This window comes from Bos javanicus, chromosome 9, assembly GCF_032452875.1.
Source record: "Bos javanicus breed banteng chromosome 9, ARS-OSU_banteng_1.0, whole genome shotgun sequence".
Taxonomy (NCBI): domain Eukaryota; kingdom Metazoa; phylum Chordata; class Mammalia; order Artiodactyla; family Bovidae; genus Bos; species Bos javanicus.
Window position 1 is genome coordinate 71,970,674 of NC_083876.1, and position 27,552 is coordinate 71,998,225.

The 27,552-nt window shown below is 38.2% G+C and overlaps 1 long non-coding RNA gene across 1 annotated transcript; it reads right to left on the reverse strand.

Annotated features, from left to right (window-relative positions):
* Nucleotides 1–1,466: 1,466 nt before the first annotated feature.
* Nucleotides 1,467–26,894, reverse strand: LOC133254041 (uncharacterized). Its single transcript, XR_009738539.1, has 3 exons — nt 26,793–26,894; nt 2,602–2,715; nt 1,467–2,087 (listed from the first exon to the last, which is right to left on the reverse strand). It is a non-coding gene; the product is annotated as an uncharacterized LOC133254041 (long non-coding RNA).
* Nucleotides 26,895–27,552: the final 658 nt, after the last annotated feature.

Consider the following 27,552-nt stretch of genomic DNA (forward strand, 5'->3'; position numbering starts at 1 on the left):
CAGGCTCCTCTGTCCATGGGATTCTCCAGGCAAGAACACTGGAGTGGGTTGCCATTCCCTTCTCCAGATCTTCCTGATCCAGGGATCAAAGCTGTATATCTTATATCTCCTGCATTGACAGGTGGGTTCTTTACCACTGGCATCACCTGGGTAGACTGGGAGAAAATATTTATAAGCTAAAGATGCATTGTGTCTGCTGGGATTGAGGACCAGTGGGTGAGATGACTTGGAAGGCCCTTCCAGAACAAACCCTCCGTTATTCCACTGATGTAAGAGAGTCTGGGTATCAGATGTGTCCAGTGAATTCTCAGAAGCACAGTGTGCTATTTCCTAACAAATACAGCTATAGATGAGCAAATGATTTCTCAATGGATGGAAGGAGCAATATCAAAACAATCCATCTTTCACTAACAGAATGATATTTATCCTTAGGATATTTACCCTGGAAGTAAATATAAGCACAAAATCCTTAGGATTTTTCAGTCAATTCATCACCAAAAACAACGGGCTTTTCTCTGCACTGTCCTGAAACAGCAGCGGACCTCTTGTACCCTGTCTGCTAAGCAGTTGCTTACTCGTCTGATCCATTTCCAATGACGTTTGAAATGTCACAATGCTTTTTCTTTTTCTCTTACCATTGTCACTCTTCCTCTTGCATGCAAGCAGTCATGGCCATGAGATTTTTCACCATGTCTTCAGTTTAGCAAACATGGATGTAAGGCTTTTAAACTTGCAGCACATCCTGGACTCTCCCCAACACACCTTGTGCAAGCGACACCCTGACCTGGAGAGGGTGCAGGCATAACACCAGCCTCGGCTGTCAGAAGATTTCTGTTTCCTTTACCGGCTGTAGGATGTTTGCAGGGGCCCCTGGGAGATGCTCAGCTAATGAGTTACAGGCTGCCTCATCTCTCCAATGCTTTGACTATCTGCCCAATCTTTCTAAGTTCCTAACCTCACGCTTCCTCTTTCCTCCTACTAGATGTCCTTCTGGGAGACACTGGATATGGGGATAAAACATTCTAATCCCGGGGCCTGCAATCTTGTCAGTGTGTACAACCCAGGGGTCTGTTGCTTTGTTTATCTTTCCTACTTGTCTAGTGGGAGGTTTGGCAAAAAGGAAGGATTCAGATTGTGAGTCTTGAAAAAATATCTGAGTGGTTTGTTGCTGTTTTTTAAAATTCCAGTCATTAGTAATGGAGGGCTGAAACTCACTTGAAAATGAAGATGTATGCTTTGAATATAGCAATATTTTCACTTAACAATGAGAGAGATCTTTCACATTCTGTTGTCTAAAAACTGACATCGGAGCTCATTTAGTAACTGTCATGCAAACAGAACAGCAGCTCAAAAAGTAAGATATCTTTATGTTAGAAAAGCAAAGATATTATTTCCAAAGCAGAAGTCTGTTGACTCTCACTTAAGCCATGCTTTATTTTGGACAGACTGAACCAATTGAAAGAAGAGGAATTTGGAGATAGAAATTTTATTGGCTGCCTTCTGTTTTTTAATAACAGAAATTTCACTTCACATGAGGATCTCTGATACACAGAATCCTAACCAAGTCAGATAATGTTTTCATATGGCTGCAATATGAAGAAAATGAAAGCAAAGATGCCCCCTGATTAGGAATGTATGTTATAGAACTTGATTGTTGTGCCCTGATGGGCTTAAAAGGACTTCAAGTCCAGTTCGCAGACCATAATGTATAGACACCATACAGATATCCAGACTGGATTGGTTCCTGACCTTTGATGTGGCCACATCTCTTCCCTGAACACAGAGGTCTTCAAAGTGGCCTGTTGGTGGAGGAGGTTTTCAATGAGCAGGGCTGGGACATGGGTTGAATAATTCCAGTCTCAGAGGAGCTGTTCGTCACAGCTGAGCTTTGTGAGTGTTGGAATGATGTGTGTGTTATATGCGTGGAGGGTCTGAGCTTCAAAGGCTGTAAAACAGAGTATGTCGTATCTTATATCACTTCTCAAATCTGTGCAAATTTAGATTTCTTCCTGACAAGACCTTCCCATTAGAATGGGAAGTTCAAAAGTACAGTGTGGTTTGGATTGACTGTTCAACAATAAACACCCCTGTGAAAGAAAAAGTCAAAAACAATGGTTAAAAATGCTAGTCTGAAGAATCGGATACAAACCTCTGTCATTTATGAGATATCATTTATCCATCAACTATGACTTCTTTTTATTCATTTCCTCTTATCCTGTGTGATTGCTGATTATTATCATTATATTTCTGTCAACCTTAACTCCAGGATCCGCAATAAAGGTCTTGTGAAGTGAAATAGCACAATTTGTCATGCACTGGAGTTTGCCTGGTTCACAGAGTCTTGGAATTAAACACATAATTGAAGTGCTCCTTTGTCTAAACTTTATCCACAGCCATAAAGTAGAGAACAGAGAAAGGGTTGGAACTATAGTGTTTCAAATGAAACCAAAATACTAAAAATATTCTACAGTTCAAAAGGCTCCTTGAGTAAATAGCCTATCACATCTATGGTAAGCCATAACTATGGTTAAATAACTAGTTCTAATTGCTCATCTATAGGGTAGCTTATTAATCACAGAAAGCGTAAGCAGTTAACCTAACCAAGAAGTTGGTGTTGGATATCATTCTTCTGCTGTATTGTAATCATGAAGCATTTTCAACAGCTCTGCAGACACTCTGTTCATGACATGGTGTTTTCTCGTAAGAAAAGCATTCCTGAAAGAGTAGATTGAGAGAAAATATGAAGCATTTAGCGAAAACATTTCCACTGACATGACTCTCATGAAGATAAAGAATCTCCCTTAAAAAATTTAAAACAAAACAGAAAAAGAAAGGAAAAACAATAAGAACAAACAAACCCATGGCTGTGGGCTTTAAGCAGCAAAAAAAAATAACCAGACTAAACCAAGTCTAGAGACTTAGATTGGAAGACTAGGTGGGTCATTAAGTAATTCATTGATGGGATGGGAGGAGGAGGGAAATGTCTAGATTGTTAAGGTTATTCAAAACTGGAAAGCTCTATGACCTAAACATCTTAGATTAACTTGAGCCCTTTCATATGGGCTTTCATTCAGGTGGGGCTTCCCAGGTGGCTCAATGGTAAAGAATGCACCTAACAATGTAGGAGAAGCAGGTTCAATCCCTGGGTGGGGTAGATCCCCTGGAGAACAAAATGGCAACCCACCCCAATATTCTTGCCTGGAAAATTCCATGGACAGAGGAGCCTGGTAGGCTATGGTCTACAGTGTCACAAAGAGTTGGGCAGGACTGAAAATGCACACACATCATTGGTGCTTATGGCTCAGCTGAGTTGAGAAAGGTCTGTTTACTTGAAAGAAGTTGTTTGGTGAACTAAACCATGAACTAGATTGGTCATAACAGCTACCCTCCAGCCTCATCATTAGAAGCAACAAGTAGCAACACAAATACTGCTGCTTCTGTGTGTCCACTAACAAACCTTGATTCATAGAACTTCATTTTGTCAGCTTAACACAAAGTCTACATTTTAATATGGAAACAATAAAAAATAGCCTGTAATATTGACAGTTCATGAAAATCTAAAATATGTTTCCAGTGGGACTGCCCTGGCAGGCCAGTGGTTAAGACTCTAGGCTTCCACTGCAGGGAGCACGGGTTCAATCCCTGGTCTGGGAACCAGGATTCTGCAAGTCACACGTTGTGACCAAATAAATAAAAAGTTTAAAGTAAAATCCAAACACTAAAATAAAAAATTTTTAAAAAGTAAAATAAAATATGGCTCCAGTGACATGTTTGGTGATTCCATTTGGTAATTATCATTGTACTTTGTATTATCACTTTGTTCATTCCTACCTTTAAAGACATGATTTTTTTTAAACAACTGATCAACTAGAAATAGAAGTCTGAGTTTATGTGTTTTATTTACTTTTTAAGGCAAGATGCTTATTACTGCCCCATCTTAGCACTCTTTGATTTTAGCAGCTATTCATTTTGCTGAAAGTTGGAGAAGTCAAGCACATTTATGATAAGCTCTTCTGGGCAAACAATCTTGTAAAACAAGATTTTACTCCAGTTGGTTATAAACTTGCTAGATTTGAGTGGGATGTTATATATATATTGGCTTCTTTAAGTCTACTATGGAAGATTATATTCTGGAGGGTAAAAAAAAAAACTTTAAAACTAGAATGCAAGGAGAAATGCCAGCAGTCATTTCATTTCCCCACATTGCTAGTGGCCAAATGCTCTGAAGGTAGAACAGTTAAATGCAGTGTCTCCCTGACTGTGAGATTTAATTCACTTGCTCAGAATGGTAGGAAAATCCAGAGAGGCTGAAGACTCAAGCCCCACAAGGTCTTGCCTCATGAGAAAATTTGGACCAGGAAATCTTACTTGGCTTTGAGCTACATTCAAAGGGATGTTTTTCAAATTATTAAGAAGAAATCTGAAAAAAAAAAAAAAAAGAAATCTGACTAAGGTGATTATTCTTTATTGTTTAAGAATACAAGCCTTCTCCTTGGTTATTTCTTTTCTCTTTCTCTTATTCAATCTGCATCACCTGAATGTCTATCTAAATATGCAGTAAAAACAGGGAAAAGGATAAACAGTGAATTCACCAATTGTTGAGATGCTTTGAAACTACATTCTTTTTTTTTTTTTTTTTTGATTCCCATATGTTTTCAAGGCCATGGGGACAAAGGACCCTGAGTGAGAGATCCTGAGTAAACTTAAAGATTTAGAGCATCCAACAGATTAAACTCCTTCCTTTAGCATGTCTATTAGAATCTTTGAGTCTTTAATATAATTTAAAGCAATTGTCCCCATAGGGAGGTCTAACATTTTGCACAATTACATTGAAATAGTTGACCTGCCTAAGAAAACTAGAAGAATTTTAAGGATACGTTTCAAGACCCTGTTTCTGTTGATAATAGTGTTCCAGAATTTATATTTATTAATATTGCTCTATTTTGGTCAGACTCCCACAGGAAATCCCAAGGAGTGTACGTTTCTGGCATATTTTATCTTAGATAGTTCCATCCCTTTGGTCTTGCATTCTGATTGCTAGACTGAAGAGTACCTTTGAAAGCCTCTGCTCTTTAATAGAGCTGAGGATGACAACAAGCAGGAACTTCAACACTCTAGGAAGACAATCTATCTACTTTCTCCAGTTATCATTAAAATGTCTTTTAGACGTAGGTCATAACTGGAAACCTATAAATGATGTCTGTGTAGTGAGCACTTCCCACAGAGCTGGAGTCCCAAGTGATTAAAATTTATCACATTGTTCTTATGGTTACAAATGCTGCTGATATGTGTCATTACTTAGAAAGTACTATTCATAACATTTGATTTCAGTCCAAATAGTTTTTTTTTTTTTTTCTGAATTTCCCATAAAATGCTCTTGATCTTTTTTTTTCAAAGGTCTAATCTGCTTTTCTTTTGAAAGAACAAAGAAAAGAGGTTGATTGTCCTCTAGTTTAAATTTTGTTTAGTGTGATGTATTTATTGCCTAGTGGGATGCAGCTAATTTTCCGCTGGCTTTTCCGAGAAAGTCATTAGGATAGAATTTAATCCTGTTCACCATTGCAGGCTCTAAGCTCTTTCATGATTTACAAGTTGTGGTGTTTAGTATGTAGCTCTATTAAAATGATATGTAACTAAGAGGCTTCATATTTGAGCAGTGCTTTGATTTTCAAAAATGCACCAGTTGAATGTAGAAGTTTGCCCTTCACTAACATAACACGATATACACTGGAATGCTTCCTAGTGAGCTCTTAATATGGTAGGGGTTTGTTAGAACATAGGAAAACAAGGTAGCCTCTCTTTTAGTCTTCTGGAGAGCTAAAGATCTAAAGTTATTTCAACATGATTTTATAAACCTCATGGATTTTTCAACCCTCATGGATTTTCCATACCTCTGAGAGTTTATACACTGGGGCAAAATGTTAGTGCAGAGTACCCTCAGACATTCATCTCTTATGAGGTATTTTACCTGGAAAGCAGTGGATTGAACTAGCTTGTATTTATTGAAAAATAAGCCTGTGAAGGCAGCATGCCACCTGCTTTTCTGCCTAAATGTTTATTTCAGGAAAATTTGAGATAACCATGGCTGGACAAATTTGCTTTGAGTTTTTGTAAATGATTTTTAAATCCTGGAACTAAGAATACTTTATAATAACATTGAAATATCAGGAAAGGGAAGAAAGTGAGACACTAATGGAATTGAACACCCAAGGTATTTTTTTTAATCTTAAAGATAATTTATTATTGACTCACATCATCAATATTTCAAGTGAGAACAAATTTCATGAAAGGTGTGATCTGAGCTTTTGCTCTATTTCTTTGTGACTCTCTGCACTCAAGCACTTAGTGCTCCTCTCCTAAACCCCGTTAATTTTGGTCGCTTCCTTATTGGCTACAAGATGACCATCCATAGCTACGTGGATTACTCACTTCTTGGTTCACTTTCAAGTATTGTGCCCCTCCCATTGTCATCCAAACCTGACCCCTTAACTCTGGGATAATTACATAACACAAAGAGTTTTTAACTAAGAAGTATATCAAAACTTTTATCATGATTTGGATTCCTAGTTACGAGAAGTTCAACACCATCTAGCCTTCTAATTTAGCTAATACATACACTGCTGTTACTACTGCTGCTAAGTCGCTTAAGTCGTGTCCGACTCTGTGCGACCCCACAGACGGCAGCCTACCAGGCGACCCCGTCCCTGGGATTCTCCAGGCAAGAACACTGGAGTGGGTTGCCATTTCCTTCTCCAATGCGTGAAAGTGAAAGTGAAGTCGCTCAGTCGTGTCCGACTCTTAGCGACCCCATGGACTGCAGCCTACCAGGCTCCTCCGTCCATGGGATTTTCCAGGCAAGAGTACTGGAGTGGGGTGCCATCGCCTTCTCCAAATACATACACTATTGTACTATAATTCAACGTTCTGCATTTTACATTTTAATGTGATTTGACATCACAAGGGATGTCATGAAGATAATGCAAATTTTTACATATAGTTTCGTCTTTTAATTTTATTTTTACTGATCACAGGATCTTCGTTCCCTTATCAGGGATCAAACAGCGCCCCCTGCAGAGGAAGCACAGAATCTTAACCACTGCACTGCCGGGGAAGTCTCTTACCTCATAATTTCAGAAATAAATTAAAAAAGAAAAAGGTGAGCTTCTTCAGTTAGAATTCTTGAGTGAAGAATATTTGGGGGTTAAGGAAGCAAATTTCCAGATCTAGGCTTTTATTTATGTCCAAAACAAAATGTACTAGTTCTTTCCATTGCTGACATAGTTGGCTCCATGTAACTTTTGGAGCAAATCTCTTTTTGTATAATTATCTTGCAGTTTAGAGTCATTTCGTGGTGGGAAAAAAAGCCAGCTGGTGGCTAGCAAAAATAAAATACCAGGGGTGTTGATAGGAAGACAAAAAAAAAAAGGAATCATAGCATTGATTTTATGAATCTTACTAAAACAAATTCCAAGGAACTAACTTATTTTGTCATATGAGTATCTTAAAATTATCAAATATTCTTGGAAACAAGTAAACTATTGGCTGGGGCTTGACAAGATTTTGTTATCTGGAGATTTTTCATTGTACATTAAAATACTGAAAAGAGACAATGATACCTGAAATTAACCAACACAAAATGTCCGACTATAACAGAATTTAAAGCTAATGTAATTTCAAACAACCTCAATCAGGCTTTTCTATATATTTGTTGTAATTCATTTTGCCTTTTTATATTGAGCATTATGTTGCAATGGTATGTCTGTAGGCAAGATGGGCCCAATAACCAGAAAAAGAAGCTATGTCTCTTGATTTTTATAGTCAATCAATCAGTAGTTTTGTTTATGTGATAACAAAGGCTGATTTGGTGTCATTGTTTTTTGTCTAGCAATGTCACTAAATTTCCTGAAAAGCTTTAGAATTTATTCATACCAAAAATATATATATATATATATATATATATATATATATATATATATATATTCTAAACATCCTTAGAATTGCAGAGCACCAGATTCAGACAAGACTGTAAAGATCTAGCTCTAAATCCAATGTGAAAAATCACCACTCTCCAGTCTCTCCAACAGGTGAGAGGTGCTGGCCTTCGAAAGCAGCCAAGTCCACCCTTATATGGAAGTTTCTATAGATTGGTCTTTGTATACATATGACAGAAGAGAGAATAAAACTTGTCCTCCTCAACAATGAAACTCTTCTTTCCTCTAGATAAAACACCTTGTGTTCCTGTAGTTTTTCTTACTCTGACATGATTTTATATCCTCTCACCAAATAACATCTTTTGCTTTTGAAATCATCCTTTCCTAAAGCAGGGTGCCTAGACACGAACCCGGGATTTAGAAACAACTTTTGAGCACTGTGGAATGTTGAGTGGGGTTATCATATCTTCCTTATCCTAGAAGGTTTGCTACAAATTTGACCTAAACCCTAGTAGACTTAGGGCAGCCCCACCACTCTGCTGACTTACATTGAACTCACTGTTACCTAAAACCCTAGGCCATCTTTTCCAGCAGCATTTTCAATACAAACAATTTTTTTCCAGCTGGTTTTCTGAACCCAGGTATAGGGATGTGTATTTATTGTTTATTCTTATCAAAATTCATTCTGTGAGACTGGGCCAATTTATCTAGCTTGCCAAGCTCATTTGGAGCCTGATGTTGTCATAATTAGATGCGGGTATCTTACCTGCCAAACCCCTGAAAACAACATCCAGAAGGCAAGGCATCCCAATATGTTCAATTCTAACTCCTAAACCACTCTTGCTGAAGTTTAAATCCTTTCCCAGGTAAGGTAAGATCTCAAATAGGCCATGATTAAAAAGTGGACTTATTCTTTATCAACTCACATCCTTGATAACACTTTTAAGCAAGAATAGCATGCCTATCAAAGTAAAAATCACTTAGGGAAGCACGATGGATAAAGTCCTTTAACATGACCAGTATCTCTTTTGATGGTTTTTTTGTTTGTTTGTTTGTTTTGGTCTTTAGGTAAAAATGTTGATGATGAAACTCAGATTGTGTTTTTACCACAGTTGGATTTTTGGCTTTCTTTAACTTCATGTAAAGTGAAGACAATTAAGCAAAGGACAGTGAAAGCCCCTAAGAAATAGAAATGAAATCAAGGCAAAATCTCCAAGTCAAGTAGAATTTTTCTGTCTAACAGCTTTCAAAATATGCTTGCTTGACTATGATTCCTGTGGGATTTACACTGTTGTTCATTAGACACTATGAAATAACAAAAGTAATGTTATTAGTAAAATGTAATGATTACAATAACTTTCCCCAGAAGCAGACACACACTAATCACAGAGAAGTCTTTGCATTTAACTTAAAAGTGTACAATCATCAAAATGCTTGAGCAGCCACATGTGTAGGAGTGGTGAGCCTTGCACATATTTATGAGCTGCCTTAAATCCTTTCTGGAGTGAGGAGACAAGTAAATAAAAGACACAGTTACATATTTAATGAGGAGGGAGAGAAAAGCCGAAATTGGCATGCAGTCATTGCTCTCACAGACCATGTTATTTTCTGAATGTCATATTGAAATGTGTAGATGCCTCCTTTCAGCCAACACCATCAGTGTAGGGGACATGCTGTATCTCCAATGTCATAGATACAGAGGACATCGTTAAGCAAAAATACTGTAATGTGATAGCTTTTTTTAATGACCTATTGCCCTTAAATTTTTAAATAAATGTAAAAATGCCTCCTGCCATCATCCACAGAGTGATTCCTGAATGTCTTCAGGGGATATGCCTTCTTCTGTGACTCTGGGCAGAATTCCATGCTACTGAGTCAGTATCTTTCATTTAGTTTAGATAGGATTTGCATGTGATAATACAATTCCATGTTGGAAGTCATTTTATTATATGACCTTTTGAGAAGAAAAGTCCTTTTCATTAGAGACAATTCTTTGTTCAATTGCTTCTTGTTTTTAACTAAGTGGCATAAATTAATCCAGTCACAGGATAAGCAGAGACTCATTTGCAGGGCAATCCTATTTTTAATCCTGTTTATCCTATGTACAGCAAAATCCTGATCTTCTGTCTTTAGGCCCTTTACCTCACCTTCTCCACACTTTTCCTGGGGCTCCTAGCCTTGCACACTATTCTTCCATGAAACCCTAATGCATAGCATGACCAGACTTAGCAGATAAATTGACAGAATGCCCGAACGAGTTTCAGATAAACAACTGAGAATTTACAGTATTAGCATAAGTATATTACAAATATTGTATAGGATATACTTATACTAACACAGTCTTGGTTGTTCACCTGAAACTCAAATTTAACTGGATGGCCCTGTATTTCATCTGGCCATGCTACAAACACATCTTCTGTGTTATTGTTTCCAAGTCATTTTGTGCAGATAGTCCCTTCCATCTCAGATGATTTACTATGCCCTGTCAACATGGGAGACCCAGCTCAACTGGCTTTTCCTCCTTTTCCATAAAATCCTGGTTGACCTCCTCCACTCCAGCCTCAGCAGAGCTGAGTATTCCCTACTCTCTGCTAAGACTGTGCCTCAAGCATGACTGAGTCACAAGCTGTATCTCACCATAGACCTATATATATGTACACAGATACATCTGTGTGTGTGTGCTGATGAGGTCTCTGGGGCACAGTATGCTTTATGCATCTGCATCCCTAGTGCTGGAAGACAAAAGAAAGAGAGCTTCTGGATGGGGTAAGAGTAGAGAGTAGGAGCCAGAGAAAACTGGGTTTGAATCTGGCCTCTGTAAATGAGACTCTGGATGACATGTTTACTAAAATTTCTCATCTATAGTTTTTAAAAAATGAAACATCCCCAGCCAAGAAATTACTGAAAATTAAATGAAGGTGTTTATATGTAAGTGACCTTTCACCAAGCATGTGTGTGTTAGTGTCTCAGTCATGTCTGACTCTTTGCAACCTCATGGATTGTAACCCACCAGGCTCCTCTGTCCATGGGATTCTCCAGGCAAGAATGCTGGAATGGGTTGCCATTTCCTCCTCCAGGGTATCTTCCCAACCGAGGATTCAAGTCCAGGTCTCCTGCGTTGCAGACAGAATGTTTACCATCTGAGCCAGCAGGGAAGCCATAGGGTCATCTAAAGAGTCATCTAAATAGTTACCTTCTAATCTCACTCTTCTTATTGAACTAAAAAAGTCCTTTCAGAGGTACATTGTTTTTCCTTCCTTCATAATCTAGAAAGAACTTCAATTTCAGTCTTGAGATTAAGTTTTATATTTTGTCTGATTACAGCCTCATATACTCAACTTTTTATAAGATGTTCTCATTGTTTTGCCCACTTATCCCCAGATTCTGACTGAATGCCTTGTCCTTCTGTAACAGTCAAATAGCACTTCCAATCGGACCATATAAAACATGTGAAACTCTGCTCCCAAAAGCTTGCAAGGGAAGAGAGTTTCTAAAAATTACTCTTGTCTCATCTGTCTGACTCACATTTATCTAAAAATAAAAGGAAAACTAGGAGAAAAAATAAACGAACAGAGGATAACGTGCAGCCCCATGTTTCTAAGTCAGATAACAAGATAATTTTTCTGCATGCTCTATATTTCACTTTACTTTCCAAAATGACCTTTCCACCCCTAAGTCCTATCACTAGAATATAAATCCATTAATGAGGAATCTTTTCTCCCCCTGTCCTTTTTCATATCAATCTCAGCAGGATGCTAGACTGTTCTTTGAGTTCATTCACTTTATAGCCATTAAAAAGAAAATATGGTCTGGAGACGGCCTGTCTCCAAACGGTTACACACAGGATGAAGAAATAAATTCCTGAGTTTCTAGCTTTCACCTACTACTAATTTTCTATGCAAAACCCAGGGAAAATTCCAAAACTCATTTTTTAAATCTGTGAAATGGGTGAATCATTTAAAAGTATTTCTTTCACATATGCCATTTTTAGCAGAAAACAAAAGAAAAAGCTCTTAAAACATTAGTGTTTACAGTTAATAATTTTTGAAATCTGCTTGCCTAACTTTGAGCATCATGGATTAATGCCATGGCTCATTAGATGCTCTGAAATGTACTAATTATATTGGTTAAATGTGATGGTTACCATAACTTTTCCCAGAAGTACACACATTCTAATCCACCTTTCAAAGGTAAAGAATTCTAGAGGAATCACCGAGGAAAATATGTAGGCAACCTTGGAGAAAATTAACAGACATCCTAGGAGATACATATAGGGTGATGTTAAATCACTTAACCCTTTACTTATTCATTCATCAAATGTTTAGTGAGCATATACTATAGTCAAAGCTCTGTGATGGACTTTCTGAGTTTCATATCCTTGATTTTCTAATGACAATGGGACCATATTAATAAAATGGATAACTCTGGGGTTAATAGCTTAATGTCCCTAAATTAGCCCTCTGATCATTTTACTGACATTAACATTTCACATCTAGGTAAGTTTCTTTTGGTAATGAAAGGAAGAGATCTTGAAATAACAAACCTTACCGTGAAGATCCCATACAGGTAAGTGTGGTGTGGAGAAGTCTCTGAAACTGTCCTGAATCACCTTACCTGTTAGACATGCTACCACATAGAGTGCACGCGTGATCCACAAAAATAAGACCTCTTATTTTTGTGCTAAAAAGGGTGATCCTAATAAAAATTAAAAAAAAAAACAGCCTAGAAGAAATAAAATATACCTGCTTGAATTTTTTTGTAATAAGCATGTATCATTTATATCTATAAAAAATTTCTAAAGAAGAAAAGAAGGGAAGGAAGGAAGTGTACATAATTTAATTTTTTTTACAATTAATACTCATAGGAGGCTGTGGGTGGCAAGACAAATGTGCACAAACCAGTGCCTTTAACCAGAAGGCTTGGAAAAGCATCCTGATTACTGAACCCAAACCCTCGATATCTGAATCCTGCAGCCATAGAGGTTAGGGTAGGAACTTTGGATCAGCTTCTATCTTCCTCATTGTTCCTCAAGAGTTCACTTTGGTTTGCGACACAGAGTACGAGAGAGGAAAAAGAACTCCCTCCAGCTTCAGAAAAACAGCCAAGAGGATTTTCAGAGCTTTCTGCATTGATGGGAAATAATCATTCTTGACCTCTTGTCTCTCCCTCCAGAGGCTCATGGCTCTTCGCAGACACAACTAGAGAGACTGAACAGCTTCTCCCATATTTCCAGGTCATAGGGGCAAGGCTAGAGTTGTTCAGATATTTACTAAATGCCTAATAAGCATTAAACATAGTGCTTGGCATTCTACAAGTTTAAAAAAATAAAAGATATGGTTCCCACTGGAACAAGAAAAAAATGTACATAAGCAAAAAGTAGAAGACAAATTAGCTGCAAAACAAGAGATTTCACAAGGTTGTTGCTAAAGGCAAACGTACACAACATGAGAGCTCTCTTGACCAATGTATTAAATGTGCACTGCTTTTAAAAGTGGATTTATCGATGTCTGTCAAATGCATGCAGTGTGCATACACACACACATACATACACACACACACACACACACATATATATACACATCAGTTCAGTTCAGTTCAGTCGCTCAGTCATGTCTGACTCTTTGCGACCCCATGGACTATAGCATGCCAGGCCTCCCTGTCCATCACCAACTTCCAGAGTCCACCCAAACTCATGTCCATTGATTCGGTAATGCCACCCAACCATCTCATCCTCTGTCATCTCCTTCTCCTGCCTTCAATCTTTCCCAGCATCAAGGTCTTTTCCAATGAGTCAGTTCTTTGCATCAGGTGGCTAAAGTATTGGAGTTTCAGCTTCAGCATCAGTCCTTCCAATGAACACCCAGGGCTGATCTCCTTTAGGATGGACTGGTTGGATTTCCTTGCAGTCCAAGGGATTCTCAAAAGTCTTCTCCAACACCACAGTTCAAAAGCATCAATTCTTCTGTGCTCAGCTTACTTTGTAGACCAACTCTCACATCCATACATGACTACTGGAAAAACCATAGCCCTGACTAGATGGACTTTTGTTGGCAAAGTAATGTCTCTGCTTTTAATATGCTGTCTGCTGCTGCTGCTGCTGCTGCTGCTGCTGCTGCTAAGTCGCTTCAGTTGTGTCCGACTCTGTGTGACCCCATAGACAGCAGCCTACCAGGCTCCCCCATCCCTGGGATTCTCCAGGCAAGAACACTGGAGTGGGTTGCCATTGCCTTCTCCGAATATGCTGTCTAGATATATACATATACAATCGCTAGAATAAAAATTTTTTTAAATCAGAAGTTATGAAAATATACAAAGTTTAAGCAATTATAAAGAGAGCAGAGATTAAGAAGAGATGGCATTTATTGAGCAATTTGATTGCTCCAGGTGCTCTGCTAAGTGCTCTAAATGCATTTGGACAATTCTTGCAACAAACGAATGAGATAGATATTATTACCATTTAATATTTGAGGAAACCAAGATTTAGTTTCTAGTAATTTGTCTGAGATATCACAACTAGTCCCATACTGCTGAAGCACTTGGTGATATGTTAGAAAATTAGTGTGTTCTCCATTGCATATATACAACATTAGTCTGTACAACATGAGTGGTTAATCCATGAGTAAGAATGAGAAAAAATATTTGAAGAAAATGAAGCTTGGAAGCAATCTGTAAAGAAAAGCATATAGACATTTCATTTGTATTTCATAATTAAACTCTACTTGAGTCTCTAATATATGCAAGCCCCTCCTTTTGCTGGTGATAGTAGAAATATGAACGATAGGTATAGTTAGCTGTCTGCAAGAAGCTAATGATAATCCTGTGTGAGTGATGGACTGGTGAGAAGGTGAAGACAAAAGAGACAGACAATGCAATAGGTAGAATGTCCTGCAATGGAGATGTGAACCAAGGGATGTAGAAGAACGGGGTGGACCACGTAGTCCACATTTTGGAGCTGGGAATGACTTCACTGAGGAAGTCATAGCTAAACAGGGCTTCGGTAGACTGGCAAAGTTTGCCTGAAAAAAATGGGCAGGTTACACATTTCTGACAGAAAAAAAAAAGTAGGTACAAATGCATGAATTTGTGAGGCCAGGTTTTCCATATGAGGAAACAAAGCACCTCTGAAGTGGAACAGAGCCAGGAACTATTGGAGGTGAGGTCAGCCACAACCAGCATTAAAGTAGGGAATGAGGAAAAGGCAAGTCAGTGAGGGTGAGAAGAGGGTGAGAAAAGGCAGAATGGGTAAGAAAATATGGCTGATCATTGGGAACTAAGAGAACTAAATGCTTCTCCTTTTCTAGCTCAGAAAAAGACATCATAATTCACCCCAGTTGCTCAGTCCAGAAACCAAGGTAATGTGGGTGCCTCCTTCCACTCCCTCATTCCCTACATCTCATTGGTTTCCAAGGGTATCAATTCTGCCTTCTAAATCTCCCTCCTGTCCACTCACTGCTCTGCACCCTCAACGCTACTGAACCTCAGCAGGTTTCTATGTCCTCTTGCCTGGACTAGTGCAGCAGCCTCATAACTGCCCCACCAGAGTGCTTGCTTTCCAGCCAGCATGATCTTTTTAACAACACATATCCAATTATGTCCCTTCCAGGGGCTTCTCAACCCCCTTGAGGGAAGATTACTGGACTTCACAGAGTCCCCTCCAGCCTCTACTTACTGTTTCCCACCCTGCCTCCCAGCTCCTCCACCTCCTACAAAGCACACATTCTATGACCCACTCATGTGGAGTTACTTTCTTTTCCTGAGATAGTCATGCCCTCTTTTCTCCAGACTTTGACTCAGGCTGTTTTCTCTGTCTGAAGCATTATCTTCAGGTTTCTCTTGAGTAACTCCAACTCATTCTATAGCTTTCACCTTCCACCTTTTCTGGAAAGCCTTCCAGATCTTCACAATCAGATTAAGCATCCTCCCTTGGTAACTACATAACACATTATTCTTCCTTTCCCCCAGCATGTTTAGTTATCTGTATTCCAAAACACGGGCTTCTCCAGTGGCTCAGTTGTAAAAAAAAAAAAATATATATATATATATATATTTATATATGTGTGTGTGTGTATAAATGCAGAAGCCACAGAAGATGTGGGTTTGTTCCCTGGATAAGGAAGATCCCCTGGAGGAGAGCATGGCAACGTACTCCAATATTCTTGTCAGGAGAATCCCATGGACAAAGGAGCCTGGCAGGCTACAGTCCATAGGGTCGCAAAGAGTTGGACATGAATGAAGTGACTTAGCACACACACTCATTCCTGAGAAGACTTTAAGTTCCAAAGAGCAGGACCACATCCATCGCGTTCATTTTATATCCCTTAGTAGTGGTGCATATTAGACCAGTAAATGAATAACTGAGCAAATGTTACTGACTCTGGGACAATACTGAGGGAGGATCAAGGATTAGCATATAGCAGTGGATGAGTCAGTTGAGGTTCAGCTACCAACTTAAAAAGTAAACAAGGGCAGCTCAGGTTCAGCCACTATGGATTAAGCAGGTTTCAAGCAAAATCAGGCCTGGGGCTGTTTTGCCTGCTTGCATTTGACTGAATAGTTTAGTGGAAGCCAAGAGACAGTGTTCATTCAGAACTGGAAATGTTGTCTTCTCAGCTGGAGTCCAAAATGTGTGAATAAGAAGGTTGAACCAAGTTGGGGGTAAGAAAGTCAAGAAAGCTACAGGGAAGTGATCTGATTTGGCAGACTGGAGAACTATCAGAAACTGGTTTTTAGTTCTCTACTGTAAAAAATAACTAAAATATGGGACTTTTTATTATAAGCAGTGCAATAGATAGCCACTTAAAATTTACTCCATAAAATAACATGTCCTTTGTATTTAAAGATGTAGGAACCCAGATTCGTCATCTCCTAAATAGTCTGTTCCCTAATCCTCTACTTCACACCTGGACTTTAATTCTTTCACCGTGCTAATCTTTCCTGGTGTTTATCAGAGTCCTCGTATGGGTTTGAACAAAGAGGAGAGTAAAATCAAATGATCCATAGCTACATGTCCTTCATAAGGAAAGTGTAGGTTCCCAGATCTGGCTTAATAGAAATTCAGGTAAATACCTGGCTATTTGGAAAGGTCAGGGGCGAGGACAGGAAGTAGCTCTAGATAACGGAGTGCTTTACCAGTGGTGCCTGGTAAAGGCATAGGTGCTCTGAGTTGTGCTTCTGGGTTTGAGATCTGTATCTCTTCCTTGCATTTGGTGATTGGTCTCTGTAGCGGTGTCTGTCTAGAGGTAGGAAAAGCTGGTCATTATCTGGGCTTTAAATTGTGTATAAAGTCTGATAAGACTTTCTGTTTTTGAAGAATAATTTAAGCTTTTCTGAACTTTTTCGGGTAAAAGCACACTTAATCATCATGTGGCAAAGCTGGCAGCTGGCCAAATGCAGGACACTCAAAGAGCTTTCTCTCACAAAGCCCTGAGCCGGATACCTCAGCTTTGGATAAGTACTAGTGGGAGAAATGCAAGGTCCCTGGTTCTGGAAATCTTCAAAACCCTTCTGAGTTAAAGCAGATCTTTCTACCCTTTGGAGTAAAACTAAAGACTGGAGCAGAAAAAGGAGTGAATAGTCCATGAATAATCATTTTTATTTAACAAATAGAGAGTATAGAATAGTTTACAATTACAAGCCATAAAGATAACTCTTAAGCAAGAATTTCTCCCCTAATTGATGTGTCTGCATGTCCGCTCTCCCTTCCCCCACAAAATAAACCAAACTGTTACTGACTTTGGCAGTTTTATATTAAAATGCAAGGTTATATATAATCTGGGCAAACCTAAGATAAGCACATCCTTCTTAATTGCCTCTTTCTAAGTTATGTTTCTTACAAGTCCTCATGTTAGAGGCTCAAATTATATTTTCAGGGTATTTATCATGTTTTATGCCTCTAACTCTGCTGTGTTAGACCTCAAGGGGCCCATATTAGAGAAGGTGATGGTGACACAGTTTAAGTGAATCCCTTCTTCCATAACAAACTACACTAGCTGCCAGCACTCTGATGTCATCAGCTAGATGGTTTCACTCCTCCATTGATAATTCATCCCTTTGATAGACAATAGTGAAAATTAAGAAAAATCAAGGTCTTAGAAACATGTTGAGTGATAGTCACCAGCTCTAATTCTGCTTTGTTCTTGACTGTAATAAGTCACTTTCCTTCCTGTACTTCTTTTGTTCACTTTACAACCAGGAGTTTCACTAAAATGTTCTCAAAATCCCAATCTAAAATTCCAGGTTTCTTGACCTATTTTGAGGTGTCCTATAAAAAACACGATATGTGTCCTGCATGACAAACACTACTGGCTTGCCTTCATGTTTCATGTTTACTTTGCACTTCTCTTTTGTTCTTTTCAATATTCACCTATGATTTAATATTTGCATGTTCTAAGTTTTTAAAAGGTTGATCCACTTGGAACTTTGTAAATGCTACAATTTAATACCAGGCAAAATTACATAAATTTCAAACATTAGTTAACCCAACATTAATAAACACCTAATTTAAAAAAAAAAGCTTTAAAGATTTTTGAAACTATTTCCAGAAATACAAAAGAATAAATATTACTGCTTACTAAACTTTGAAGATTGATTGAGTTGTGAATAATGTGATAAGATAAACTGAAGAAACAGGAACCAAAATCCTCTACTTTTTATTTTTAACATACTAACAAATAAGGTTGGTTTGGAAAAATAAAATTGGTTGAGTGTCTTAATGTCTTTATTGTTATCTAGTTGTCATGTGGTACATTATCAGATGGCACATTCCACAAATTACTGCAGACATAGAGCAATCCTTTTCTAATCCTGTACCCATATATTCCCAAGAATATCAACATTAAAATGCTACTGCCTTAAGCTCAAATATTAAATTTCCTTTTGGAAAAATACATTTCCTCTCCTCTGCCTCTACTCCTGTTTCCTATGCCGTGTCACAACAAACCCCATTATTCTGAGAACTTCTGTTATAGATATTTTCTCTCTTTGTAGCTCATGCTCTGTGGAATAGCCTCCCATCATTCTTTCTTCAGTGAATATTTACTCAGTGCTATTATTGGCAAGTGAACCAAATGGACACAAGCTCTGCCCTCAGTAAACTCACATATTCAAGAAGTTATCCATTCCCTCTAAGGCCTAGTTTCTTCATCTACAAAGGGGTAACAGTAATTATGCATTGAGAGGATTCAGTGAAATAACAATTTTTAAATACTTGGCAAAATGCTTTGGTGAATACCTAACATTCAATAAATATAGTTTATTCCATTCTATTCCCCAAGTACTATAGTAGAAAAAAAACTCAATAGCTCAATAATAAAGATAATGTTTGACCCTTGTCTTGAAAAGGATTGTTTCTCAGAGGAAGGAAGATGGAAAATACTTTGGACATTGGGAGCATATAGTCTGTATATAAGAAGTTTAAAAGAACATGTCATTTTCTATTTAAAAACACTATTTAAAGAAAATATTTGCAAATGAAATGACTGATAAGTAGTTAATATGCAAAATATATAAGCACATCATGTAACTCAACAGCAAAAAAAACAATTAAAAAATGGGTGGAAGGATGGAATAGACACTTTCCCAAGAGGACATGCAGAAGGCCAACAAACACACAAAAGAATGCTCAACATTGTTAATTATCAGGGAAATGCAAATCAAAACCACAAAGAGACATCACCTCATGCTTGTCAGAATGGCTATCATAAAAAAAGAATACAAATAACAAATGTTGGCAAGGATGTGGAGAAAAGGGAACACCTTTAAACTCTTGGTAGGAATGTGAATTGATGCAACCACTGTGGAAAACAATACTGCAGTTTCCCAAAAAACTAAAAATAGAACTACCATATGACACAGCAATTCCATTCCAGGGTACATATCCAAAAACCAAAATACTAATTCAAAATGCACCCTAATGTTCATAGCAGCATTATTTACAATTGCCCAGATATGGGATGAACCTAAGTGTCCATCAATAGATGAATGGATAAAGAAGATGTGGTATATACATATATATGAAAAAAAAAAAATTGAAGTGTTATGTCATGTCCAACTCTTCGTGATCCCGTGGACTATAGTCTGCCAGGCTCCTCTGTCCATGGAATTCTTCAGGCAAGAATACTGGAATGGATAGCTATTCTTTTCTCCAGGGGATCTTCCTAACCCAGGGATCAAACTCAGATATCCCACATTGCAGGCAGATTCGCTACCATCTGAGCCACCAGGGAAGCCCATATATACCTACACACATATATACACACATATATATATATACACACACATATATATATATACACACACATATATATATATACACACACATATATATATATACACACATATACACATACATACATACATACATACACAATGGAATACCATTCCCCATAAAGAAACATAAAGTTTTGCTATTTGGAGCAAAATGGATAGACTTGGAGGGTATTATGCTAAATGTCAGAGAAGGACAAATACTATATGATATCACTTATATGTGGAATTTTAAAAAATACAACAAACCAAACAAGTGAATATAACAAAAAAGAAGCAGACTCACAGATAGAGAGATGGGGGTTGGTTACCAGTGAGGAGAAGGAAGGGGAGAAGGGTAATATAGCAGTAGGAGATAAACTATTAGATATAAAATACTCTATAAGCATGTATTATACAACACAGGGAATATAGCCAATACTTTATAATAACTATAAAGGGAGTATAACCTTTAAAAATTGAGAATCACCATTTGTACACCTGTAATTCATATAATATTGTACATCAACTATACTTCATTAAAAAAAAATACTTCGTCAAAATTAAAAAAAAAAAATTGAAAAGCTGTTTATTAAGCTAAAAAGAAAAAGCAGGATACAAAACCAAAAAGCCAGGCTGGTTTAGTGGATTTAATCCTGCATAAAACAAGGAACTGGCGGGGAATTTTTGAAAAGAAAATAGTAGTTCTACTTGTATAGCAGAAAAACTATTATGGTCTCAGTATGGAGAATAGATTGGTGGTGCCAGAGCCTGCAGGGAGTAAAATCAAGCAAGAGAATCCTAAAATCAAATTGGAAAAGATAATATCTGAACTAAGTGGCAATTATTGAAAGATGGAAGTTGAATCAAGAAATATTTTAAAGGGGGCATCCACTATATGTGGTCACTAACTGATTCTTGAGGTAAAAGTTGACCCTGAGATTTTCCATTTCATAGCCAAGTGGATAGATACATCATTAACTAAAATAAAGACTGCAGAAAAAAAGAGTGAGTGTATTGGAGATGCCAGAAGTGAAGAGATGTAGAAAATTAGAGATTATGGACATGGTTTTAGACAAGGGAAAATCCTGGAGAAAATCAATTCTACAAGAAGGCAGGGCAAAGGGCAGGGGCCAATACAAAAAATCTGGAAGAAAGGGTATAATAAAAAAGAATAATGCATTGGGAGCCAAGATAACAGAGAGTTTCAAGAAGGAGTAATTAAATATTCATGCCAATATCATAGAGAGGTCAAGTAAGAGAGCTCGGAGAAATCTGGCTCGATCGTCTAACCTTAGGATTGGGGGGAGAAGAATAATGTACAGTCTCCCTTCTGATGGGTTTTAGGAAGGGAGTATAATCAGAGCAAATTCATGTTTCAGTCTGAAGTTGAGAAGGTGAAAGGAGTACTCTCTACAACTTTCTATAAAGTTTAACAATGTGGGGACGAATTAGAAGATTCAGTATTTCAGTGAAGGGATTGGGAGATGAGCCAGCAGGCAGAGGAGGGGGAAGTCCCCAGACCACCAGGAAAGAACAAGACCAACCTGAATGGAGATAAGAATATGAGAGGATTAATGATGAGGGGACTCTGATTTCTTTTTATCTTTATCTTAAGTGAAATAATTGTCAGCACTTCAAATTCCTTTCTGATATCACATTAACGTAATAACTTAATACCCTGGATGTTCTGCAAGTCCTCCCTGTATGTGAAGGCACTATGCCAATTTAAGCAACAGTGATGCCAACCACCATAATGGGAAAGTACAGTATCCCTGTTGCAAAACTGCAAGAACCTTTCCCATTCAAGTTAAAAGCCACTAGTTCCCCTGTAAGCATCTCGTGTCACCTCTGTATTTAATGACAGTCCTGATATGCTTCATAGATAGCTGTTTATGGTGGACCCTAGTCGTTTCCCAGCAAGGAAAACTCAAATCTACGTTCTTCTGATTTAGCTGCTTATCTCTGTAAAACACATATAGAACTGTTTCTAGCCAAGCCAAGACATTCTCCTAAAGGAGCTGCCTGAAACCCCATCGTCACCACAGAAGAAAACCTGGCAAGAGTCTAGGTGTGCCATTTGTAGTTATTCAATAAACTAAGGAAAAGGGATTGGGTGAACCACAGGTCTAAATCCAAAGATAAAGTCCTGAAAATTGTTTCTGTCACTGGGTATGCCTTGCTGAGAGCCCTGTTTTCTTTTGCCAAGATGTCGAGTCTAATATTTTACAGCCAGCTTTTTTCAGCAGTCTTGTGGTTAGAAGAGAAGATGGACTGCTATACTGACCACATTTGGATTAGATGCAGAAATAATTTAATCATTCTTGCATGTAAGACATTGTTCAAATGAGCAGTTTACTCTGCTGTCAAATTAGTAAATAAACAGACTGTCAAGGTAATTTGTTGATATGTTTACCCTAATATGGTAGATGTAACATGTGATCCCCAAATTACTTCACATTTCTCTTACCAAAAGGTGGGGTCTATGTCTCATCCCCTTGAAACCAGAAAGACTTATGATTGCTTCAGCCAATAGAATAAGGTGTAAGTGATGTGAACTTCAAGGCTAAGTCAAAAAAGGGCATAGAGCTTCTGTCCAGCCTTCTTGAGATACTCTCTGGAAGAAGCCAACAACCATGAAAATTGTCAATTTCTACTATGCTGGAAAGGCCATGTCAAAAGCCCCAGCTGAGCTACAAGTGAATGAGGGACATCAATTGCTAGCCATACAAGTAATGCATCTTGGGCATCCAGCCCAACTAGGCTTCCAGAAAACTGTATCCCCCGCTGATATCTGGCAACACCTACATGAGAGACCCCAAGCAAGAACTGACCCTTAGAGGCCCTTTCTGAATTGCTGAGCCAAAAACTGTGAGCAAGACAAAAAGAATATTTTTTAAGCTTCTGAATGTAGGAGGTAGTTTGTTATATAGCAGTGGTAACTAAAACAGAATTGTTACCTGGAAGTGAGATACTGCTGAAAATGACATGACATTGAAGTCACTCAGTTGTGTCTGACTCTTTGCGACCCCACGAACTATAGCCTACCAGGCTCCTCCATCCATGGAATTTTCCAGGCAAGAGTACTGGAGTGGGTTGCCATTTCCTTCTCCAGGAGATCTTCCCAACCCAGGGATCAAACCCAGGTCTCTCACATTATAGGTAGACGCTTTACCATCTGAGCCACTAGCAAGATCCTAAAACATCTGCATTAACTTTAGGACTGGGGACCAGATGGTGCTTAAAAGCTGAAAGAGCCTTGAGGAAAACACTATCAAAAATGCAATGGTCAGGACTTCCCTGGTGGTCTAGTGGTTAAAACAGAATCTGCCCGCCAATGCAGGGGGAACAGGTTCAATCTCTGGTCTGGAAAGACCCCACATGCTGCAGAGCCACCAAGTCTATGAGCCACAACTACTCAAGCCTGTGTGCCTGGAGCCTGTGCTTCACAACAAAAGAAGCCACCGCATTGGGAAAGAAAGTCTTCACACTGCACTGAAGACTCAGAACACTCAAAAATAAATAAATATTGTGTGTTTTTTTTTAAGTCCAATGGTCTTTGTCAGTGAGAGCTTAAGGATAATTGAGGAAAATGTTGAAAACTGGAGGAAAGGAGATCCTTATTCTATAGTGGAAAAGTTTGGCAAAATTATTGCTTGAGATAACATGGAACTAGAAATGTACCTCATCAAACAATAGATCTGGCTAAGGAGATCTTCAGGTAGAATGCAAAACAAACAAAAAAAATTGCCCACTGGTTTATTTCAGCCACATACCATATGGTATGGATAAAGCAAGATAAACCAAAGAAGAAAATTGTCCATTTCCAGGTTATGTAGAGAAAATATAAAACAGCCAAGTCATGATGGACTTCAAAATAAAACTGTTTCCAATCTCTTCCTGTAGAAGATTCTTAAAGTGAACAGTGTCTTAGGATACATGCCAAATAAGCAGAAATGTGGTCTCCTGGTAAATACAAAGCTAATGTGCAGCTATAATTTCAGAATTAATTCAGATGGTGCCTCAGAGACATTTTCGGACAACAAAAGATCTTCTAAGTATCTTAAGGTTTCAGAGAATGCATGATGAGTGTTAACGTATAGCAGACTTGTCAGGAGCCCACGGTAGTGAAAGTGTTACCTGGAAGAGATTTGTGAGTGTCACTTTTATCCAATAGGATAGATTTTAAATTTGTACACAAGAAGCTTCTAGAGTTTTAAATGAAGTGTATCAACTTGCACATTAACAATGCCAAATGAAGGGAAGCCTTTGGGAAAACTATTCAGCTGCACCTTGGGCCATCTCTAATGGAAAGGAAGGATTAATCACAAGTTAGAACCAAGATTCTCAGGACAACAGCAAATCCACAGAGAAATGGTAGTCCCAGTAGAAACAATGGTCCCCGGGAACAGTATTGATCCCTAATTTGAAAACCAGCCATACTACCCAGCTGTATTTCAGCTGTATTTCAGATAGCACCGGTGAGTGCTATACCTTCTGTTGTCCCCCTTTTTGCATGGGAGTGTCTGGCAGTTATCCAAAGTCTATCCCACAATTTTAAATTAAGTGTGTGGGAGCAAACAGCCTATTTTTTAGGTTACAGATCTTCAGATTGAGAGGAATGGTATTTTCAGGGCTGAACCCAAGAAACTCTATCTCAAGAAACTCTTCCCTCTAGAGTTGCTTTAGGTAACAAGATTCTGGATATCAACAAGCCTGAACTAGATGTTATAATGGAATGAAACATGAGCAGGGGAAAGGAGGGTTGATCCTGAGAGAGAATAAATTATTTTGCATGTAGAAGAAATGAAAATAATTTGGGACCAGAATACCCATAGTGGTTGTTTAAAACATGGCTCCAAAGATTGACATTCCTTCCATCAGAAGGTGATATCTACATAGGTGGACTTACGACTGTTTCCATCAATATAGTACAACAGAAGTGATGCTATGCAACTTCCAAGCCTGGATCAGAAAATCCCATGCAACTTCTGCCTGGTGTCCTGTATGTATGTGTCTGTATATTATATGGATATATGTATGTAATTATTAAGGACAGATAAGACTAGATAGCTAATATGGCTACTCTGCACATGGTTGGCAGGAGTTTAATAGGTAAGGTTAATGTGGGATCTTCCCAGGTGGCACTAGTGGTAAAGAACCTACCTGCCAATGCAGAAAATGAAAGAGGTGTAGGTTCAATCCCTGGGGAAGATTCCCTGAAGGAAGTCATGGCAACCCACTCCAGTATTCCTGTCTGGAAAATCCCATGGACAGAGAAGCCTGGCTGGCTACAGTCTATTGGGTCGCAAACAGTTGGACATGACTGAAGTGACTTAGCATGCAATGTGGGGGAAGAAGTTTGGGAAGAAAAGAAACCAAGGGAAAAAAAGAAAAAGAAAGGAAAGCCTGCATCAGGAACATTTATGAATTTATAAAAAGAAATACATATGTGTTTACGTAAGTTTGATTATTCATGTGTGTGTATGTATACAAACATTTTTTATATTGGGACACAAGGACAATAGACCAAGGATGACAGTATTATGAATGGCTACCAGCAAGATTAAGAGAGAGGAACATATAGGGCAAGGCGAGCCTTAGTAAAACAGAGAAGGTACAGAGTCACCAAAGAAGGTACAGGTATGAGATTGGCCAATCTCAAGAGAAACCACAGTCCAAGGAACAAATACCAATGGAGTGGTGGTGAACTGAGGAATGCATCAACACAGTAGGTCAAAGTGAATACACAAAAGCAATGGGAATCAGAAGACTACAGACACTAGAGAACAATAGGAATATTGGGCAAAAGCAAAATAGAGAATAAGGAATAAGAACACCTAAAACAATAGAAAAGACAAAGCAGGAACAAGATTCATAGTGCAAGCGAGATGTCTGGGAAGGAAATATCATGGGCTGTGAGCCACAAAAAGACCTTATCTTCCCAAGAGGCTTCCAGATCACATTATTTGTGGATTACTTTGGGCCAGCAGGTTTTACGGTAAATATAATTGTGCTTAATTAGTGGCAGAAAGACTGACGCTGAAGCTGAAGCTCCAATACTTAGGCTACCTGTTGTGAAGAACAGACTCATTAGCAAAGACCCTGATGCTGGGAAAGATTGAAGGCAGGAGGAGAAGGAAACAACAGAAGATGAGATGGTTGGATGGCATTACTGGCTCAATGGACATGAGTTTGACCAAGCTCTGGGAGTTGGTGATGGACAGGGAAGCCTGGCATGCTGCAGTCCTTGGGGTCACAAAGAGTTGGACATGACTGAGTGACTGAACTGAACTGAACTGAACTGAATTAGTGGCCAGCCTAGGAACTAGAAACTCAAAGACTATTAGAATGAAGTGACTTACTATGAATAAAATCAGAATTTTCCAAAAATTTTAAGCCTTTTAGAAGAGCTTTGAATGCCTTTCCAGAGGCACAAGCTAGGTTCTGACCATCTGCTCACAAAATTGACAGTAAGAGAGGTTGTTAACTATTTTTCTTTGGAAATTTCATATTGACTTTTGCCCACTTTTGCTGATTTAAGCTGTTCTCACTACTTTCTAAGCAGCTTGAATTTCTTTCTCTAGAGATAAATTTCACTATACATTATGGGCTTACCTGATAGCTCAGACAATAAAGAATCAGGAAACCCAAGTTTGATCCCTGGGTTGGGAAGATCCCTCTGGAGAGGGGAATGGATACCCACTCCAGTATTCTTGCCTGGAGAATTCCATGGACAGAGGGGCCTGAGGGGCCTGGAGAGCTACAGTCCATGAGGTCACAAAGAGTTGGACATGACTGAGCGAGCTTTATTTCACATACATTTATACTCATTATATTATACATTTTGGAATCATGAATATCTCAATAAGTACTTATTGGTTCACATGTGAACTGACTTAATCCTTCAGGTAAAAATTGTAAATATAGTAAAGTTTGCATCAATCAAAAATTTCTCTTCCCAAATGTGTTTATAATATGTATCATCCAAAAAAATTATTTTAGAATTGCTTCTCTATACTAGAGAAAACAATAATACTTGGTGGAATAAAGTATAGGGCCAAATTGATTAAGGAAACCATATTCAAATAACTTCAGCAAATTTCATTCAAACAGAAGTACAACTAGCCTAGACAAAGATCTAATTATTTTGACTGCATTGTCCTCTTCTATTCCACCAGAGAAAAATATATTTTCACATAATTTTACATTATATGTTAACTGCCTGCAACAATCATGAAATCTCATGCCAATAAATTAAGAAAGACTCTCCTAAAAAATGAATGAGAAAGGAAGGAGCTCAAATTTTTGTTTTTTATTCCATTCTGAATTGTCTGGTTTTTAAGATAAATTTCTGCTATTTTAGTATAATATAAAA